The sequence below is a fragment of the Ictidomys tridecemlineatus genome, chromosome 5, assembly GCF_052094955.1.
Source record: "Ictidomys tridecemlineatus isolate mIctTri1 chromosome 5, mIctTri1.hap1, whole genome shotgun sequence".
Lineage (NCBI taxonomy): Eukaryota > Metazoa > Chordata > Mammalia > Rodentia > Sciuridae > Ictidomys > Ictidomys tridecemlineatus.
In genome coordinates, this window is record NC_135481.1 from 170,974,993 (window position 1) to 170,996,627 (window position 21,635).

Consider the following 21,635-nt stretch of genomic DNA (forward strand, 5'->3'; position numbering starts at 1 on the left):
TTCACGAGGGTGATACATATTTACTTCTCTCATCACACTATAATGATTAACAGGACTTCTGTCATGGCAGATGCCCGTTACATGTTTGCCGAATGAGTTGGTGAATGACGGAGCCTTCCACATCATAATCAAAGAAAAAAGGGGGGGTGAGCAGAGGGGAAGAAATGGGAGTGAGGGTCGTACACTAAGGCCAACTTGTGCTGGCCTCACAGCTTGGTGGACATTGAACTGTCACCCCAGGGGCTCTGTGGTGAGGTTTCTGCTGCTTCCTATGCCCAACCCTGGGAAAATTGCAAGGAAGCAATAACCCTGACTCTCTCTCCCTCACCCTAGGACTTATGCCAACCTCCAGCCCCAGGTTCCCCGAATGGTTTCAGGTGTTGGTTGAGGCTAGCAGTCTGGGTATCATACCTCCACTGGACCTGGCTGCACAGGGCGTGGGCAGAAAGCACAGAGGTTGGGAGAGAGACTAGAGATGGATTCAGGGATTCACATCCCAGCTCTGGTCCCTTCTGGCTGTGATCCTGGGCAAGTTACCTAACTACTCTGTGCTTCAGTTTCCTTGTGTCTAAAGTGAGAATACTAATCATGCCACCTCTTAGGTGGATGAGGATTAATGAGTTAATGCTTGTACTGGGATGAGATTTGAATGGCAGTTATACATATCCTGTATAACCTATGTCATACTCTCCTCTGCCACACTGTGAGTACCCAACACAACGGCTAGATTAATTTCTTCTGTGTTCACTGCTCTCAGGGCGGCAGGTGAGAAGGAGATGAACTGGTAAATAAACCGCCATCCTGGTTCTTGGCTGGTAGATTGGAGGAAGTGCTCACTGTGCTGCATTTGGAGATGGTGAGAAGGCTGAGGAAGTGGTGGTTGGGGGGGTGGTGAGTGAGGAAAGGCTGGTCAGGGAGGGGGCCAGGTCCCAGATGGGCCTGGTCCCCAGGAGAGGTGGCACTTGGGCCAAGTTTTGGAAGATGAGTCGGCGTGAGGAGCAGCTCCAAAATGAGGGCTTTGGGAACAGTTCTAGTTGAACCAAGGAACTGAGGGGATGTATTGGGTGGTATGTTTGATGATTTTTTTTTTAAACTTAGATTATATGTTTAAATTGAGAGGCTGAAGAGCAGAGGGCACTGAAAAAGTTACCATGGCCCAGGAAAGACCACCCTTAGCTTTGTCAGCAGGGAGAGGAGGTAAGAACATCTCAGGAGAAGGAAAATATGTGGAGAAAGAAAAGGCATGAATCAGCACGCCTGTAGTCCCAGAGGCTTGGGAGGCTGAGATAGGAGGATCACGAGTTTAAAGCCAGCGTCAGCAACTTACTGAGGCTCTAGGCGACTCAGTGAGACTCTGTCTCTAAATAAAATACAAAAAAGGGCTCAATGGTTGAGTGCCCCTGAATTCAATCCCTGGTATCCCCACACCCCCCAAAAAGGTGTGAATCAGAGGACCCCCCCCCCATCTAGGATCACTTAGGGATGCTCAGGGCCAGAGGCAGGTGGAGAGGAGCCCTCAAGCCTGGCCACAAACCTGGGTGTAAGCACCAACAAGGGAGAGATGAACAGGCCATAGGAGCTGCCTGCCCCTCACCTTCTGAGAACATGGACCCATACCACATCCTGGTCCCCACTTCCTTCCTGGCTACTGCTGATGGCACCAGAGGTCAAGTGAGTTGATGACAGCTGCTTCAACAATGTAGACGTTGTAGTGCATGTCAAGGAAGGCCGCCATCGGGGCATAACTCGGAGCAGGAAAGAGAAGGTAATACAAGAATCAGGGAGCAACAAGGAAAGAGAAGGGGAGAGAAGACTCTCCAGGTTGCAGTCATGACCCGTCTTGGACCTGGCTCACTTCCTTCCTGTGGGCCCTGCCAGAGAACCTTAGTTCTTTAAAATGAATCTCTCTTAAGCTCATTCAAATGGCTTTTGTTTCTTGCAACCAAATGCTATGGTGACTTGATTTCTCTTAAGTTCCAATCTTTGAACCCACCAAATATATTTCTGGACAAGATGCTACCTAATACTGTTTGGGGCTTTATGATTCTTTTAAAGCGGACACTCAATATTTATTATGATGGTATGTATGGATTCACACCAAGAAACTGATATTTCCTTCCAAAAATGGGAAAGGATCTTTGGTGGAATGTAACCCTGGGGTAAAGGAAACTTGAATAGATTCCTAGGAAAATTCTATGAAGTATTCCATCTAATTTGAAACAGTTCAGTTACCAGACTATTCATAAGCAATTTGTTTAGCAGGATGGCTTCTGAGAGAGAGAGAGAGTTTGGCCTTGAGGCTCACTGGCAAATACTTTTTGTGAAAAGAGACATATTTGGTGGCAAGGAGTAAGTCTAGATCATGTGCTTTGAATTCTTTGCTTTCCTTTTTCCTTCTTATCACCCTTTGTTTGTGTTTTAACTGCAGGAGGGAACATCTGGTAAGTTTTCTGTCTGGGGCTTTACAAAAGATTTAAGTATACCCTTGCTATCTCCAAGGATGGATCCAGACACTGTCCCATATAAATATTTTAGGTACCATGGAAATTTCTTCATGGTAGATAAAGTGGACTCTTTTAATTAAGATAGTTCTTTCCCATGAAAGAAAAACTTGTAGAGGTTACTGACAAACATCTTTGTTACTCAAATTTCCCTGGGTCTCTCCAGCTTGAGAAAATAAAGTGGAGTCATATTAACAGCTATAAATCTAAATGTCACCAGCTCATTCACACTTAAGCCATTTGAAAACACCTCTCTGCTGCTTTGGATGGTTCAGGGACACAGGCAGGCAGGACAGGGGAGTTCCCAGAGGTACCTCACAAGCTCATGAACAAATCCAGGGCCTCCAGGCTTGGTCCATTTGATACCCCAGTCACATCAGCTATGACCACAGGACCTGTTAAGTTCTTTAGCAGTTAGCAATTGCTATAATACAAGCCGCCCCGAATTCTAGTAGCTTACAATGGCAACCTGTTTAGTTGTGCTTTTATTGGGTATTTGGACTGAACCCAGATGGGCTCTCTCAGCCGTCTGTGGTCAGTTCTGGGTTAGTATCTTACTCCATTTTCTGTTTGCTATAGCAGAATACCTGAGATTAGGTAATTTGTAAAGAGAGAGAGAGAGAGAGAGAGAGAGAGAGAGAGAGAGAGAGAGGGAGAGAGGAGGTTTCTTTTGCCTTATGATTCTGGATGCTGCGAAGTCCGAGATTGATTGGCCACATCTGGTGAGGATCGTGTGCTGCTTCAACTTGTGGTAAAGAATGGTAGGGCAAGCAGGTGCATTCAAAAGAGACAAAGAGACAGAACACAAGGGATAAACTTGCTTTATAACAAGCCACTCTCAAGGTAACTAATTAGGTCCTTTGAGAGCAAGAACTAAGTCATCAGAGAAAGGCCTGAATCCATTCATGAGGGCTCAGCTCCCATGACCCGACCACCCCCACACAGCACTGCCACAGGGAGGAATTAAGCTTCCAAAGAGTGAACTTTGCGGGGACACAATCAAACCCAGGCAGCTGGAGAGGGAATTACTGGTTTTGGTTGGACTCTCTCACACCTAGGGTTTTGGCTGGAACAACTCAGCTGACTTGGCCTTGGACTGTGTGGTCTCCCATCTTCCAGTGGGCTAGCCCAAGGTTTGTGAACATGGTACAGACAAAGTTCCAATAGAGAGAGTAGAAGACTCTAGGGCTTCTTGCTTGATGCCCAGGCTTTGCAAAGGCACAATACAGTATCTGCTATGTTCTATTGGCGAGTCACAGTGTCAACCCACATTCCAGGTGGAGAAACTGGAGGAACTGCAAAGTCTCATTGCAAAGAGTATGCAGGCCGGGAGGGGAGTAATCGTGACCATTTGGGCAATAATTCTACCCCTTTCTGGGTATTCTTGTTGACCTACCAAGCCCTTGAATCAGAGAAGCTGAATGGTGGCATGTTAGTCCCTTAAGTGTTTCTCACAGGGTGATCCCCAAAGATGGCTACTTGAGCCTCTCAGTATCCCTGAGGAGCACAAAACAGTCCTTTGTAACTCAGAACCCCTTCGGTCTTCCCAGGAGAGTCCCCTTCTATGGGTCCAGTTTGGGGCCACTTCAACTCTCTTTCATGGCTTTACTGGGCCAAACTTGTTTTCTACTTCCCTCAGAGTGAGGTGACCTTCCAAGAGGGGCTTATTATTATTATTATTATTTTTAACCTCCGAAGCAAACAAATCTCCAGCCAGCCCACCCTGCTGTGTGCCTGGCATATCCAGGTATGGTGGGGTCCCAGGAACAGATTTGCTTAGACTTCCTTATTTCTCTATGACTGACTGGATCTTCTTTTGCAGATGTGTCAGTGAATTCTTACTCTCTGGGCCTGTGCTGTCCCTGTGGAAGCCACTTGTCACATGTGGCTATTGAGTACTTGGAATATGTCCAGTGCCCCTGGGAACTGACTTCTAAGCTTATTTATTCATATCTAAAATTAAAATTTATACACTGATACTCAATTCAATTGCTGGGAACCATTTAAGTATGTTTGGAACAACTTGGTTTATATGGATCTACAACTAGTTTTATATAACTGCAATTTGAATATTTTTAATGAAAATTTAAATCTGAATTGAGGTGTGTAGAAGTATAAATATATACTTAATTCCTGTTCAAGTATGAAAATAGAATGTAAAATATCTCATGAATAATAAAACATAGATTACATGTTGAAACGACAATACTTTGGGTATACTGGGTTAAGTAAAAAATATTATTAAAATTAATTTCACCTGTTTCTTTTAACCATTTTTAATGTGATTATTAGAAAGTTTAAAATCAAGCTGGATGCAGTGACATCCCAGTAATCCAGGAGCAGGACTGAGAGTTCAAAGTCAGCCTCAGCAATTTAGCGATGCCCAAACAACTCAGTGGGACCTTCTCTCTATAAATAAAATACAAAATAGGGCTGGGGATGTGGCTCAGTGGTTAAGTGGCCCTGAGTTCAATCCCTAGTACAAAAAAAAAAAAAAAAGAAAGAAAGAAAGTAAGTTTAAAAATCACATCTGTGGCTCTAGTGTGTCTTTCATTGTTGTGTTTTTTGGCGTTTTTGGAGATCAAACCCAGCACTTCATGCATGGTAGGTAAATACTCTATCACTGAGCTACATCCCCAGCACTTTTCTTTATTTTTATTGAAGAATTCCTTCTGGAAGGCTCACCTGCTGCTTCCCTATACCATTTTGGGTATGAGGGTGGAAACCTATAAGAAAACATGGTTGGTTTTTTTTTTTTCTAGTACTGAGAATGGAACCCAGAACATCACACATGCTAGGTAAGTGTTTTTCTACTAAGCCACATCCCCAGCCCTCAAGGGTGGACTTTAATGCAATATTAATGCAATATTTTCAAAATATCTTTATCCCAGATGTATTGTCCCTATCTTTTCTTGAAGGTAGACAGACTTTTCCTTTTTCTCTTGTGGCTTCTAAGGGAAACTGATGAATAGTGTCTTCAATCAATCAATCAATCAATCAATGTATTTACCATGATGGAGAATATAATTAGAGAGAAATGGGTTTGGTTTTAAACAAATTCTAGGGTCAATGTACTTGATGGGACATGGGACAAGGGAGCCTACACGTGGCTCAGGGGATGGGTCCTAGGATGGTCACCTGATTCAAGGTAAGCCTGTGAGCTACTTTCCAGGGAGACTAAGGGATTCTAGCAGCATGTGGCTGCTTTCTTGAGTAGCCCTGCACCAAGCCCTAGTTATAGAAGTCATGACTACTTTTGGTCATGTGTCTGCAGAGCAGGAAAGATCACTTTAGAAGAGAAGAAAGAACCCCTTGGAGAAGGTTTATCCAGGGTTACTGGAAGCCTTCCAGCTCTGCATCTCCTCTTACTGAGCTCTCCCAACAGTTTCTGACCTGAGAAACTCCCACGTCCTCAGAATACATTCCCTGAGGGTCCTCCTGTTACCTGCAAAAGAAAGAAGCTTAACGGAATAGTGGCTTCAAAGAGGGAACATTAATGGGAAAGGTTTATGTTTTCTAGCTCAAGGAGAAAAAAAAAAGCATATTTATTTATTTATTTTCAATAGAAAAAGCTAATCAGTGGCCTTCTTGTTCAGGGTAGCTGACAGTTCTCTGTAAGGCCCTGCAACTGCATTTTGGGTTCAACAGACTTTTGTGGCTGGCCTGGGAAGCAGATCACCATTTATAACATTGTTTCTAAGGGAGACACATTCCAAGATCCAAACAATGAATTCAATAAGGAATGTTTGGCTTCCAAGCAGGATGAGCTGATCGGGCTGTAAATTGGGGAACTGGCCACCATTAATCGTTATGCTCCCTTCCCCTTTGGCTGGGACCTTTCTGCAGGGTGGAGGTATGTATGCGGGCTGGGGGTGGGGGGAGAAATCTGAAAGGAGGGTAGAGAACCCGTAGCTGGGGTGTTTGAGGACCTCCTCCTGGACACTGGAAGTCCCCGAAGGTCCAGGGATGGAGAAGAGGGGGAGGTGAAAGATGGACAAAGAAACTTGTCCTCCTTCACATTGCTGTCACGTCTGCCAGCCCGCCAAGTCGACAGGGCGTGTTTAGCGTCTGCCCAACTCCAACCCTTTGGGGGAATAAGCTGGGATGATGTGGATAATAAAAACCAAACCAAGTAAAACGGCACATCTCCTGCGTGGGGAATCCGGTCGCTCTAGGTGGGCTCGGTAGAGCAGTGTGACTACTCCCTGGGAGTGGCTGTCACCGCGCCAGGCGAGCCGAGGAGCCGGAGCCAAGTCTCCATCCCACTTGGAGACGGCAGCGGCGATGGGGTGAGAGTAGCGAGCTCATCTTCCCACCCCGCACACTTACCCCCTTCTCACCTCCCCCAGCCCGGAAGAAGCCCTGGCAGCCCGAGCCCCGACTTGGCGGGCGGGGAAGGGGACGAGCAGTCACAGCATTGTCTAAGAGGGAGGGGAGAAGCTCCGCCCTCTGGAGGGGAGAGAGGGGAAGGGAGGGCGGGAGCGGAGGGAAGGAAGAAAGGCGAGCGAAGAGGGTGGGGGAGTGATGGAGAGCGAGAGAAAGAGGAGGAGAGAGGACGGTCAGACCTGGTAGGGCTGATAAAGGCAGAGGGACGGGAAGGAGGGCGCGGAGGGGAGCAAGGAGGGCGGGGCGGCCGACCCCCCAGAGCGCTGCCACCTCCGCCGCCGCCCGGCCCGACTGAGCTGGGCCGCCGGTCGCTGGCAGAGGCGCGGCTGGAGCATCCCCGCCCCCGGCAGCGGCGCCCCCACTTTGCAACTCCTTGGTCCCAGCGGCGCGCGCGGGATGCAGCTGGCCCGGGACGCAGGCAAGGCACCTGGCACCGGGCGCTGGGAGCTAGGCACGGGCGCCCGATGCTGGGCGCAAGGTGCAGGGCACCGGGCGGTCCCCTTCCCGCGTCGCCCCACCTCGCCCAAAGTTTTTCCTCCGTGGCCCCAGTCCCGTCCCGGTCAGCCCCTCAGTCTTCTCCTGTCCCCGGTCTCCTTCCTTTTCCCCCAGCCACGGGGGGAGCCCAGCGTGAGAACTGCCCCAAGGGCCTGGTAGGCGCCCAGCCCCAGCCCACCCGCCTTCTGCCCCAAGAAAGTTGTGGCTCTGAGTTCCTCCCCTTTAACCCTTGGGGGGTGGGGGTCCATCCTTCTCTCCGCGCCAAGGGTGGTGGCAGGAAAGTGCCCCCAACCCAGACTCAGGGTCTCTGGGACTCCCTGGTGAAGCAGGTGCAGAGCTGGGCAGGCCCAGCAGCCCTGGGGAGTGTCCGACCCCAGTCCTCCCTTTCCTTCCTGGAAGCTGGACAAGTTCCCCAAAGGCTAATCCCGGTTCCGCGCGCACATGGCTCTCTCTGCCTTACAAACTGCTGCTGGGAGCTCGGAGGCCTGTGGTCCTCGGTGTACTTCCTCTTTGCGGTCTCCCGGCCGCCTGGGTAGCTAGTGCCTGAGGTCACTGGGGACCCAGCTTTGAGTCCTTTCTGAGCAGGTGCTTTGGGCGGCCTAGGCAACTTCTGCATTTCATAGTGCACTCAGCTCTAAGCCTGAGAGCCCTGGGGACAGCGCAGAGTGGAGGTGGCCTGAAAGGGAGACCAAAAGTTCTGTTTTTCTGGATGATGTGTGGCCTCTGCACTGTCCATTAGCACCTCTGTACCTCCATAACTAAGAAGCTGAGAGCCAGGCTTCTTAGGGCTGCATACACTTTGATTCTCAGGTATCTGGAACCCAGGGGCCTAGAACGCATTCCTCCGGAGAGAGCAGAGTCCTAGTCTGCAGCGGGCCAGGGTTATAGTAAGTACCTTCCTTGTGATGAATGAATGTGTGAAGGAATGGAACCACAAATAGCGATTTGTCTCTGAGCAAATTTTATTCCTGCCAGTTAGTTCTGACACAATTGGAGGAAAGAATTGGTAACCCCAATTCTATTTAAACAGGTGGGAGTCCAAGTTCTTCTTTCAGGAGCCTGTGGATGGGGATCTGAGGTTGACCCATCTTACTTTTCAACCCACATTTACTTACTGGGTACTTTATCTGCAGGTTGTCTGAGGGTTAAAGAAACCTCTCAAGGCAAACATATATTGGGTTTAAGAACAGTTTTGCTGTTGTTGTTTGTTTTTGTTTTGTTTTTAACTTGTATCCTGGGAACTGAGGTCTTGTCCTCTTAAGTGGTGCCTGTTTAGGATCAGAGAGCCTCCCTGGCCTTAGGGCCATGAGTGTGGGCTCTATTTTCTCCTTTGGACAGGGCAGGCTGACATCTGGAATCTCCCTCTGGAAGAGGGCATAGAATGGTGTCTGAACTTGCAGAGGTGGGGTTTTGGACAGAGGGGTAGTTTTTGCCCTGGGAGAAGATGGAGGCAGAGCATGTAGCCTGCCTGGGCACCTGGGGGTGTGGACTGGTACAGTTTGGGATCTCCTGTGCTGGGGGGCCTGGAAGGCAAGACCCACTCCTTTTTTTTTTTTTTTTAACAAATGGGACAACAAAGTGATGTATTGGGGAGACACAGGATAAAACTTGGGGTATAGCCTAGACCTATCCCAAGCACTTCAGTACTCTCCAAGCTGTTGAAATCCCATTAGAATGCTGAGGGGCAATTTCAAGGATCCAGGCTGAGAGGAGGTCAGAGGATCTGAAGTCACCCACTGAAGCTTCCTCCCCAGGGAAGGTAAGGGCCATTCTGTACAGCTGGCCAGGTGAGCTAGAGCTTGTGCTGTCCCTGTGAGTGTGTCTGTCCAGCCAGCATCATTCCTACCTTCCTGAGGCTTCCTCTGCTCCTGGGGCTCCACAGTCCATCTCTCTGCGTCTCTGGGTGGCTTCACTTAGGAGGTTCAGGTCTGTTTCCCAGTTTGTATGACACTGCAGCAGCGTGGGGTATGGTAGATGATTATTTTCCATCTCTTACCTCTCTTCCTCATTCTCAGATGCCCTGGGCCATCTGGTACATGACCTACTGGTTTAGCTTTTATTTCCTGATCTATTTCCTGGTGTCACAGAGACAGGCTTCTTGTCTGCAGTTCAGTGTGTGAGCCGCTTAGGAATGGCTGAGAAAGTTGGCTGGAGAGGTGCCCAGAGCCCAGCGTCTTGGCACCTCTGCTGCCTCAAAGAGCTGGACTGTGAGGCTTGCCAGAAAGGGACCTGTCATCGAAGTACAAAAGAACCTGGGCCAGATTATGGCTCTCAGGCATTGCTGGGATACTTGTCAGGAAATGTCTTCACTGCCCGGAGGTTGGGGGTGTGGAGGCAGGGCCAGGTTACCCAGACAGTCCCTAAAGAGAGGCTGGGAGGTAGACTGAGGATACAAAGAACAATTCCAGGGCTTGACCCAGCCTCCTTCTCTCCCCTAGTGAAAAACTGGGCAGATCTCAGCAGTGTGCTTGAAATGGAACAAGCTGTCCAGTCTCGGTCTTCAAGTCGTGGATGCAAAGAGCTGCTTCAGCTGAGTTTATAAAGCTAGAGTAGCAGTTCCTCATATCACCTCCCATCCCTCCTATCACTTTTTACAATATTGTCCATTTATTTATGCCAGTGAAACATTGTCTGTTTAAACATCTCCCTTCCTTCCAGAAGAATTTTTTTTTAAAAGTCCTTAAGATGGGGTAAACTCCCACAGACCTGTGATTGTTGGTTTCATTTATTTGGCCTGCTTGTGGGTTCCCATGGAGGATGTGGCCTTGGGGGTTAGTGGATGGGGCAGGAGGCGTAATAAACAAGGACAACCTTAGACTCAACTGGCTGAGCCGCCAGTGGGTCATTTTCCATCATCCCTGGGATGGCAGACTCTGAGGCCTGTAATCAGTCATTTGGTACGATAGTTTGAGGCTCTGGAACTTCTGCCCAAGGCATCTGTGGCTGAATCAGAGGGAAATCTCTCACAGAAGAAGGAGAACTGGAAGGGCATTTGGCTAATTCCAGGGAGAAGGCAGTGACTTACAAGGACCTTTTTTTCCCCCTTTTCTGTTGATGAAAATTGATAAAAAGATGTCTTGTGTTTTCTTTGGATATAGCAACCCAAAATAACTTGGTTAAGTAGGTTCATTTCATCAACGTGGTGTTTTACATGGAGCCGGCACTCAGTTGTGTTTGGTAACTGCTCATTTCTGTAAGTGCGAATGAAAATTGAATTTGGAACTTGACTTGCATTCTAACATTTTCTAGCTGCAAGATCTGGGGTAATGTAATAGATACTGTCAGTGTCCTGCTTATGTTCCCTAGGCCTCAACCAATGACTGAGGGGAGAAGGTGTATAAACACTCCAGCTCCCTCACCTCCTGGGGTTACTTTGGGACATGGTCTATGCTATCTCTAAAGTTTCCTAGAAGGGCTGAATTGCTCTTAGTGGTAACTTGTTCCCTTCATTGGCTATCTTCCCCTTCCTGGCTTACTTCTCTACCCATTTTTGCACTTGCACTTGAATCTTTGTATCAATTTCTACTTCTGGGGGAACCACCCTAAGATGGGCAATAGTCTGTAGTTAAGAACTCATTTAAAGTCTCAGTTCCCTCCATTGTAAGATGGAAATTATAGTAACTGTATCACAGTGATATTATAAAAATCAAATGAACTATCATATGTGGTTAGGCAGGGACTTGGCACAGAGCAAGCATTCAGGAAAATATTTGCTGGTTCATTGATTAATAAGAAATGGGCTATGATGGATTTGAGAGCGTATAGCATGGTACAACATGGAAAGTTATAATGCTTTGAAGATAGCAAACTGAGGTCACCTGCTCAGTGTTTTCATAGCTAGATTGTAACAGTAAATGTTTATTTAACACCTGGCTCTCAAAAGGGTCAGGTAGAGGAAGGCTGCTTTGTTCTGTTTGCCAATTTCTATGGTGCAAATATTCCCACCATGAACTGGGTGTGGTGGTGCATGCCTGTAATCCCAATGATTTGTGAGGCTGAGGCCAGGAGGATTGCAAATTGGAGGCTAGCCTCAGCAATTTATCAAGACCCTAACCAACCCAGTGAGATCTGGTCCAAAAATAAAAAAGAAAAGAGGTCTGGGGATGTAGCTCAGTGATAAAATGCCTCTAGTTTCAATCCCTAGTACAAAAAAAAAAAAAAGAAGAAGAAGAAGAAGAAGAAGAAGAAAGGAAAAAAAAGAAAGAAAGAAAGAAAAAAGGAAAGAAAAAGAAAAAGAAAAAAACCATCATGACTGATTTCAAGCTACCAACGTGGCATGACCATCCCAGTGATCTAATTTCCAATTTTAAACACAGAAAATGGGAGTATAAGATTTAGCAGGGCGTGGTGGTGCATATACCTATAATCCCAATGGCTCAGGAGGCTGAGGCAGGAGGATTGGGAGATCAAAGCTAGCCTCAGCAATTTAGCAAGGCTCTAAGCAACTCAGTGAGACCCTGTCTTCAAATAAAATACAAAAAAAAAAAAAAAAGTGCTGGGAGACTGGGGTTGTGGCTCAGTGGTAGAGTGCTTGCCTTGCATGTGTGAGGCACTGGGTTCGATCCTCAGCACCACATAAATAAATAAAATAAAGATATTGTGTCCACCTACAACTAAAATTTTTTAAAAAGTTTTTAAAAAAGGGGGGGGGGCTGGGGATTTGGCTCAGTAATTAAGTGCCTCTGAGTTCAATCCCTGGTACCACAAGGGTGTGGTGGTACCTGCCTGGAAGAGCCATTCAGGAGACTGAGGCAGGAGGATCACAAGTTCAGGATCAGCTTTGGCAATTTAGGGAGACACTCTCTCAAAATAAAATAAAAAGGGCTGGGGATATAGCTCAGTGGTAAAACTCCTGCCTAGCACGCATGAAGTCCCTGGGTTTCATGCTAGTACTTCGGGAAAAAAAAAATGAAAGAGTTGTACTAAATATCTGATATTTGGACTATAATTAAGCCCTTCTCTGAACTAGTTGAACCACTGTGTGAGCCAGTTCTGGGGTTCATTTAGTGATTATTGAGATATTGATTCTGAGTCTTTCTGGGCCTTAGTTTTCCATCTCCAAGGAAAACGACAGATGATTCACACATCCTTTCTAGCCCTTTATCTCTTTAGAAAGCTCATTGGATTGTCCTTCTGTCCATAAGAACAATATTTCAACAACAAAAATTCTTTTCTTTCTTTTTTTTTTCTTCCTATACAGGGGATTGAATCCAGAGACATTCTACCACTGTGCTATGTCCTTAGCCCATTTTCTTTTTTATTTTGAGATAGAATCTAAGTTGCTGAGGCTGGTCTTCACCTTGCAATCCTCCTACCTCAGCCTCCCAAGTTGCTGGGATTACAAGTGTGGGCCACTGAGCCCAACTCAAAAAAATTTCATTTGTTTATGCTTTTGGTGTCTACCATTGATTGATTGGGGACCCAGCACCGGGCAAACTTAGATTTTTTTCCTGTTGAACAAGTAATTCAGTAGTTATTAACTGTGTAATTCTGCCTTCTTTGTATACAAGTTCTATTTTATAGCATGGGAAGTAAATATATGTCTCCAGAGAAGGCTGAGGAGGGGGGTTAGGAAGGAGCTGGTTTCTTTTGGAAAGGACAGCCCCTAACTTTCTGAAGCATTGTACAATTTCATGAAATCCAAGAAAAGTTCATGGGGAGAGAAAAACTTTTATAAGACAGAATTCAACATCTCTGATATGGTTTTTCTCTTAATGCTCTGCTGAAAACCCTCTCAAGGAATCCCTGACTCAGCAATTCCACCAGCAGGAATTCTTATCCGAAGTATATAATTGGACAAGTGTGTGGGGATGTCCCTTGCAACATTTATTATTTTAATTGTTTTTTTTTAGTTGTAGGTGGACACAATACTTTTTTAAAATTTATTTACATTTATGTGGTGCTAAGGATTGAACCCAGTGTCTCGCATATGTGAGGCAAGCGCTCTGCCACTGAGCCACAACTCCAGCCCTTGTAGCATATTTATAATAATGATAATAACAACAACCATGATAATAGCAATAAAAAGTGGAGTTTGTGGTATATCAGTATTTTGGGAAACCAGTGTAGTTTCAAAAATAAAGCATAGAGTTATATATGTATAAATATGGGAAAATAAGACATATTTCCAAGAAGCAGGTCATCAAACATTGCACTATTTTTGGTGTTTTGTAGTGTTTTAAAATGAGGGTCTCACTATGTTGCTCAGGCTGATCTTGAACCCCTGAACTCAAAGGATCATCCTGGGTTTGGACTTGGTGGTGCATGACTGTAATCTCAACCACTCAGGAGGTGGAGACAGGAGGATCATAAATTCAAGGTCAGCTTTAGCAACTTTCTGAGACTGTAAGCAACTTAGGGAAACTATCTCAAAATGAAAAATAAAAAAGACTGGGGATATGGCTCAGTGGCAAAGCAACCCTGGGTTCAATCCCCAGTGCCAGAAAAAAAAAAAAGTCGAATCATCCTGCCTCAGGCTTCCTAGTGCTGGGATTACAGACGTGTGCCACCATACCTAGTCTTGTTTTATTTTGGTACAATAAATAATCTGTTTACGTGTGTGTCTAGAAGGATCCATGGCAGAGTGTTAGCACTGATTATCTTTTGGTGTTGGACTCTGGGGAGATTTTTTTTTTTTTTTTTTGGTTGAACTCAGGAGTGCTTAACATCTCCAGCCATTTATTTATTTATTTACTTACTTATTTGTTTATTTAATTTTATTTAGAGACAGGGTCTCGCTGAATTGCTAAGTTCCTTGCTAAATTGCTGAGGCTGGCTTTGAACTTGCGATCCTCCTGCCTCAACCTCCCAGGCCGTTGGGATTATAGTCACACAACCACCATGCCTGGTGAATTTGGGGAGATTTTTATTTCCATCTTTTTTTTTCACATGTTATCATTAGTGTGGAAATATGCATATGTATGTATATATCATGAAATTTACCCTTTTTTTTCTATTAAGTATACAATTCAGTGGCATTTAAGGTACATTCACAATCTTGCGTGACCATCCGATCCACTATCCATTTCTAGAACTTTCCCATTATCTCAAGCAGAAGCTCTCTGTACCTTTACTCCATCTTCTCCCCAATTTCTGGTAACCTCTGTTCTACTTATTATCTTTTTGAATTAGCCTATCCTAGGCACTCCATATAAGTAGAATCACACAATATTTTTTCTTTCATGGATATTAATCTTTCTGTTTGTCTATTTTTTTAAAAAAAATTTATTCATTTATTTATATATGGTGCTCAAAATTGAACCCAGTGCTTCACACATGCTAAGCAAGTACTCTACTACTGAGCCACAACCCCAGCTCCTGTTTGTTTATATTTTTAAAATAAAATGAATTTATTTTACTTGTGTAATAGAAATGGATAAAATCCCTGGAGTAGGTGGCGTGAAGGAGAGAGTGTGAGTTGTCGTATTTGGCCTCAGATGGTTCGATTTCAGCCAGGGCCACAGGGCCCTGCTGGTCCTTCCTTCCTTTGATGCCGCAGCTCTCCTGCAGTGAGATCCAACCAGGTAGAAGTGGACTTGTTGAGACCAGCTTTCTTAAAGATTGAGGGAGTCTCAAGTTTTCTATGTCAAGCATCTTCTGTGTGTTCTAAACCCTGTGAGTGACCTGGATGTGCCACATACCCATCATGGCAGCCACCAGAATGGCTGTTGAAAGCTTTGTCCATGGTGTAGGCTGGGGTTCAGGGAGGACTTTGGCTGCTGGGGTCCAGGAGGCCCCAAGTACTCTGGAGATATGAGCAGTAGTTTCAGATAATTGTGCCCTTTTCCTAAATCTCCGAGTAGGATCTTTTTGATCACATGGACATCTGGGGCGGGGGCGGTGGGGGGGTGGATTGTTCTGCTGTGTGTGGACTTTGGGGCAGTGGGGTAGTAGCTGGTGAGCTCTGTCTGTATTTCAGGTTACATCTGAGTTGACAGAAGGACAAGCAGCTGTGGGACCCAGGACTGGGAAGCCAGGTCTCATGGCTCTATTCAGGGGTCACAACATGGGTCAAGTGGCTTCCCTCCAGTATGCCTTGTTCTGTGACAAGGGCTGGAAGTCCCTTAAGTGAGCTCCCTGTGGGCCTGCCTGGCCTCCAGGGTGTCGGGAGGAGTGTGTGGGTCTGAGAGGGCTCTCAGGATGTTTCTTTACCTGGCTGTGCTTTTTCGTCTGTCCAGTGGACAACTGTCTTTGGAATTCCAGACCGTTAGGGAAGTATAAAGAAGATTCTAGAAAAACAGCCTTTGAGGGCCATGTTGGAGAAGCTCTGTTTTTCAGGAGGCTGATTTTCCTGTAGGCTTTGTTAGCTTTTCACAGGGCAGGCAGAAGAGGGCCCGAATAGGATGTTGGGAAAGACTTCCCCTCAACCTCCTGGAAATGTTCTGGAAACCCCCAGATGACCCATCTCTCCTGGCCCTAGGATGGCCTCCAGATCTGATGTGTGAGGGTGAACTTCCCCACACAGGCCGTTGGTGTGTTAATGAGGTTAGAGGATGGGAGACAAGATGCCCCCACAATGGCTGCCCCTGGGGAGGGCCCAGAATAGGTCAGAGCCATGCCTCTCTTCCCTCCTTACTGCTTCTCACATCCAAGGGACCTGCCTATCTCCGGGGCTGGGGTTAAGGGGCAACCCCGTCAGGTTTCCGGCCCTGACTCCAGGTAGCAAGCAAAGGAAACCCCAAGACCTCTGCCCACGAAGCTCAGAGTCTCAGCCTGTGGCACCATAAAAGGAAGAAGTGCTGGGGTTCCCTTCAGGAAAGGGATGTGAGGTCAGAGGTGAGTCTCAGATTGGCCTGTAAACAGGACGTGTGGCCATCACAGAAACCTGTGCTCGGAGGAAACAGGGAACTGGAGCCAGCCCTTCCTTACCTGCCCGGATCAGCCAGCAGGTCTGCAGAGCTGAGAGACCAGCCCATGGACAGGCAGGTGTGTGGGAGCTCAAGGACACAGACTCATGTCCTGCCTGCGGGATGGCCTCCCTGTAGGATGTGACTCCATTTATATCCCTAATTATTGGGCTAGAAGGAAGCTTAATTTGCCTTTATCCAGGTTAGACATTAAAACTGTCCTTTCAAATATCCCTGGGTTTTGAGAATTGCAGGTCAGAATGTTTCTTATTTGCAGATAAAGGTGGTAGGGTTTAGGTCTCTGGTTTCTCTGAGTCAGAGTCTAAGTTCTCGGACCTACTTGGTCCTATAGTAAGTCATAAGACCCTCCTTGTCCCAGAGGGGTCTTGCCTCATAACCTGGAGTGGGGAGAGGCCACACGGAGAGGCCAAGAAGAATGCAGGCCTTGCTGGGTTTCCCCTCCCTGTCCATTGGCATTAGATAATACCTGTTTTTGGTCTAATCACATTTCGACACAGTTGTTCATGCATAAATACCCAAAAGGCTTGGGTTCAGAGAGCTCCCAGATAAGTAAGCATGCGGAGGTTCCTACATGGTGGCACACCTGGAGAGGTCACAGAAACTCCGCACCTCTTCACCCAGACCTCGCTCGCTCTGTGCATCCTTCATTCCTATCCTCTGCAACATCTTTTACAATAAACATGTGAACAGAAGGATGTGTTCGCGTGAGTCCTGTGAACTGCATTAGCTAATTAATCAAAACCGAGAAGGGGGTTGTTGGAACCCTAATTTGTAGTTGGTGGATTCAAAACACAGGCAAAGCTACTTGGGACTTGCGACTGGCATCTGAAATGTGGGAGGTGGTCTAGGGGACTGAGGCCTCAAGCCGTGGGATCTGACACTCTCCAGGAAGGTAGTCTTTCTTGATGTGGGTTAGGGGACGCTGAGCTGATGTCTAGAGCAGAATTCATTGCTAGTGGGAGAAATCCCCATGCACTTGGGCACTTGGTGTCAGAAGCCTTCTGTGTTGACTACAGTGTGAGGGGACTTTGCTTTTCCTGACATTTCTCACACGTCACATATACATACCCTCACGCATGAACAGCCATAAGCATGGACACATGTCACACCCGCACACATTCACACCACACGCACACCCACCCCCTGTCCCCACACACATACACATGTACACATACCCCACCAACACCACACCCCACACACCCCCAAACATGCCACGCACACCGTGCTTACACCCCCAAACCTGTACATTCACGTCCGCTCACATGTACCACTTTTTCTGACTAAAAGTTTTACTTCTTTTAGGCCTTTTTTTGGTTCCTGGTTTTCTGATGAGAGGTGAAGGGCCCTTGAGTTTTCTTCTAAACATCCATCCAAAAGGTTAAAAGCTGTGGAAACTGGCGGGACTTCCCTATAAACAGGAGGCTGCTCGTCCTGCCTGGGAGGCCACCGTCTGGCTGTCCCTGGGGCTGCTTTCCTGGTCAGCGCCTGCCTGTTGGTGTGCGGCAGGAAGCAGGCCTTGGGAGCAGGGGTTCCAGCCCTGCTCTCTCAGGTCTTCCACGGCCCCTGTGGGTTGGGGACCTCAGGCCTATGTGCGAGGGAGGATCTGAGCCAGAAAGCCCAGGAGGGGCTCCAGTTGGTGTGGAAGGAGAAGGGACTTTGCAGAGCCACCTGCTTGGGGAGTCCCAGCCTTGCTGATTGCTGCGTTTCAGTTCCTCATCTCCCTGGTGGCCCAGGCTGAGATGCTTGTCAGGAAGGGCCTGTGTCTGGTGTTGGCCAATAGCTGAGGCTTTTTCTAGGGGTGAGGGTGGGGTGGAAAAGATTGGTGGGGCCTGTGATGGGGAAGGAGTTCATCTCTAGACAGGGTGCTATGTGACTAGGGTCGTGGCTCTGTGAATGCCAGTGCCCAGGCTCCTGGACAGGGATCTGCATACTCTAGGCCTGCAGGGAGGGACAGGGTCTGCCTTTCCTCTAGCCTGTCTGCAGGGTCAGTCCCTCCCTCCCTCTATTCCCCAGGACTCCCAGCCTGCTGCTGCCTCCCCTGTGCCTGGGTGGGAGTCCCTCAGATCCAGCTCTCAGCAGATACCAGAGAAGGAGCACAGGCTTCAGGCCATCTGTGTCACCTGGAACAAATTGCCTAACCTCTGGGAGCTTCTGTTTCCTCATCTGCAAAGCAGTGAAAATAAAGCCCTCCCTGTGGGGTTCCTGGATGGACTGAGATAGAGCACAAGCCTTTCCTAGGAGCATTAGCACATCCAGGAGCTTGTTAGAAACGCAGTATCTTGGGGATGTGGCTCAGCGGTGGAGCACTTGCCTGGCACGCATGAGGCTCTGGATTTGATCGCCAGCAACGCAAAAAAGATAGAAAGAAAGAAAGAAATGCATCATCTCCTGACTCTACCCAGAGTCGCTGAGTTACTGAGTCAGAAACTGCAGGTTGAGGGTGGCAGGCATCTGGGTTTTAGCAAGGCCTCCAGATTCTGACACCCACTGAGGCAGACCCTCCAGACTCCAGCTGGCTCAGCTGATTTGGCGAAATCTCCTTCCCTTCACTCCAAGGGGAGCTGTAGTATGTAGGGGTTCTGCTTTGCCACGGTGCCATCTTGGGTTTGGACCTCAGCTCTGCTCCTTGCCAGCTGTATCTTTGGGTAAGTTATGTAGCTTCTTGGTGCCTTGATTGCTTTACCTGCAAAATGGGAATAATAAAATTTCTTTTATTGTTGGGTGGTATTGGGGATGGAACCCAGAGACTCATGTGTGTTAGATAAGTCCTCTACCACCAAGCTACACCCTGAACTCTTCATGGGGTTGTTGTGGGGATTAAATGAATTGAAGTAGATAAATAGAGAGCCTGGAGTAAGCTCTGCATGGTAGTTGTCTACTTATTCACATTTGTTGTCTTATCATAGCCCCAAAGGTTCCCTAGTTGTTCTGTTCGCCTTTTGTGGGGAAACCGATATTGAGGACCTCCTGCTAGAGCTTTTAGACTGAGTCCTTTCCCCCTGGCTTCCTTCATTCTGTTCCTCCTGAGCAGGGCAAAGTCACTTCCGTAATGCTTAAAATTTGGGGGTTGGGGGGGGGAAGTCAAAAGTAAATCTTTGAAAGTGGAGTACATTCTCCCAGGACACTCGACTTCAGTGCCCCTTCATGCAAGTGTTTGGTGCTGGATCCCTTCCTGAGCAGGGTGGCTGGGAAAGCCATGTGGTGGACAGTCCGTGGGTCCCTGGGGACCTGGAGAGGGGGTGAGGAAGGAGGTGTTGGAGTTTGTTTGGGGAAGGGTCTGGGGATGAGCAGATTCCAGGGAGGATGCAGCCTGGCCAGGAAGTGGGCCTTCTGTTGACCGAGGCACGCAGGTGGAAAAGGGGCACCTCGTCTCCTTCAGTGTCAACCCGAATTTTGCCCAGGCCCCCGGGAGGCTCAAGTTGGTGAACCTCAGTGTAGAATCTCTTGTCATCTCCAGATCTTGGCAGGAACCCAGCCCACAACTCAAGTCTCCTTCCTCATGTAGCGCAATGGGGCCGGGGTTTCCTGTTTGCCATTGGCACTTCTTCCTGCCCTGCCAGGAGGACAGTACAGAGGGCCCCGCGTTATCTCTTCTGTCCGCTGCTTGGGTACAAAGCAGATTCCCTGGGAGACCAAACCAAATCATTTTTAACACCCTAGTATGAAGCGTGTGTCAGATAACTCTGTTGTGCAACCCGGGAGATCCAGATTGTCCTCAGAGGCAGGGGCAGGGCTCAGAGAAGAGGTGGGGACAGGCCCCAAAAGGGGAAGCGGCAGATCTCCAGTGAGCATTTCCTGTATATTAGGCCTAGAGCCCAGGGCTGACTTCCTGGCTTCCGTGACAGGGTGCCCTGGTTTGCAAGAAGGCCTTTTGCACCAGCTCTGTGCGTTGGGAGACTCTGCCGTGTCTCCTTGGAATTCTTGATAACAGGAAGGAGGTGCTAAATACCCAAATCAGGTTGCTTTTAGGAATTTCCATTCCTTCCTTTCTTCAAAGGATATTCTCTCACTGATCAGGTGGTCGCTGGAGGATCTGCCACCCTGGGAACCGCCCACGGGAAGCCCTTTCCTCCTGGAGTCTGTCTCTCCCTCCTTGCAGGTGTTTTTTCTTAGAGAGGGTCTGTAAATTGACGTCTGCCCTACTGCCCTCCCCAGGCCCCACTGGGAGCTGAGGTGCAGGTGGGGTGGGGCCTGGCTCCTGCCATACAACCAGGAAGACAGTTTGGGAAACAAACCAAAACAGCCATCAGAGGGGATTCTTCATCCATCTCACTCTGGACTTTCCAGAGGTTGTGCCTTTCTGTTCTGCATTTTCCATACACCCCCCCCCACCTTTTTTTTCCCCCCCGGGGACTTTCCAGGCAACATATAAGAGAAGAGGCGCTTACTCTCACCGCTGGGACAGAAACCACAGGGAGCTAGCATCTGGGCCCCCTAACTGCAGGGAGTGAGGGCATCGGCATTTGGAGGAACCAAGGGTTGTCTTTGGAGAGCGCTCTGGATGCTGTTCCTACCTTCTAGGGCTTCTCAAGGATTTGGCATTTACTCTCCTCAGAGGAAGCTGAGCCTGTGAATTTCCAGGCCTTGGACAGCCCCTCATTTATTTTTTGGGGGGAGGCTGGAAACACCTGTGAGTGAGGTCTGTGACAAGGAGGAGGGGAGGCTCCTTTGAGTGCCGGTGACAGGGCCTTGACTGGCACAGAGCTGGCCCTGGCAGCTGCTGCTTCCCAGCTTGGCAGAGCCAGGCTGCGCTTCCGGACCAAACTCAGGGTGCGCTGGACGCTGAGGTACCCACCCAGGTTCCCTTTATCTACAGCGTGTGGTGAGCACCGGCTTCTGACAGGCCTTCGCTGTCCCCTTTATCCTGAGACTAGTTCTTGCTAGTCTCTTGCAGGGAAATGCTGGAGAGTCACCTCCCCATCCATGAGTGGCACTCATCAGTGTCTGACTGGCACATAAGGCCTGTCCCCCCTGCCTCTAGCTCGACAACCCCACGCTCTTTGTACCCCAGAGCTCCCTTGGGAGCAGGCTGAGTCTGGCCTCCCGCAGACCCAGGCATCCCCTCCTCGTTGCCAGTCCTGCCCGGCTTCCCTCACTCCCTTACAAGTTTCTCTGAAGATGGGTCCTCCTCCTGCTCCTAGGGATCCCTGAGCAAAGCCGCAGGTTCCCTTCCCTGGGCTGCTACTGACTCCATCCCTTTCCCTGAGTCTTGGCAGGAGAGAGGCACAGGCTGGGAGCTGTGGGCCCAGAGGAAGGAAGGGTCAGGCCCAGGAGGGGAAACACCAGACAGGATTTCTGAATGGAGCTGTAAGAAGGAGCAGTGAGAGGGCTGAGCACCTGTCCCACACAATGCGGACACTGGGGACAATGGTGACAGTTGAGAGTG

General features: G+C 48.2%; 1 protein-coding gene across 7 annotated transcripts in view; it reads left to right on the forward strand.

The window, feature by feature from the left end:
- Positions 1–6,199: 6,199 nt before the first annotated feature.
- Rassf2 (Ras association domain family member 2) overlaps positions 6,200–21,635 on the forward strand; it is a 45,483-nt gene continuing 30,047 nt past the window's right edge. For 2 of the 7 annotated variants that reach the window (XM_005320501.5, XM_078051461.1), the window contains exons 1-2: positions 6,982–7,069; positions 8,193–8,269. The gene's annotated coding sequence lies outside the window, so the exon portion shown is untranslated. Of the gene's footprint in view, positions 6,355–6,980; positions 7,070–8,192; positions 8,270–8,993; positions 9,142–18,110; positions 18,895–21,635 lie in introns of those variants that run through there. The other 5 variants (XM_078051460.1, XM_078051463.1, XM_078051462.1 and 2 more) reach the window with 5 other exon arrangements.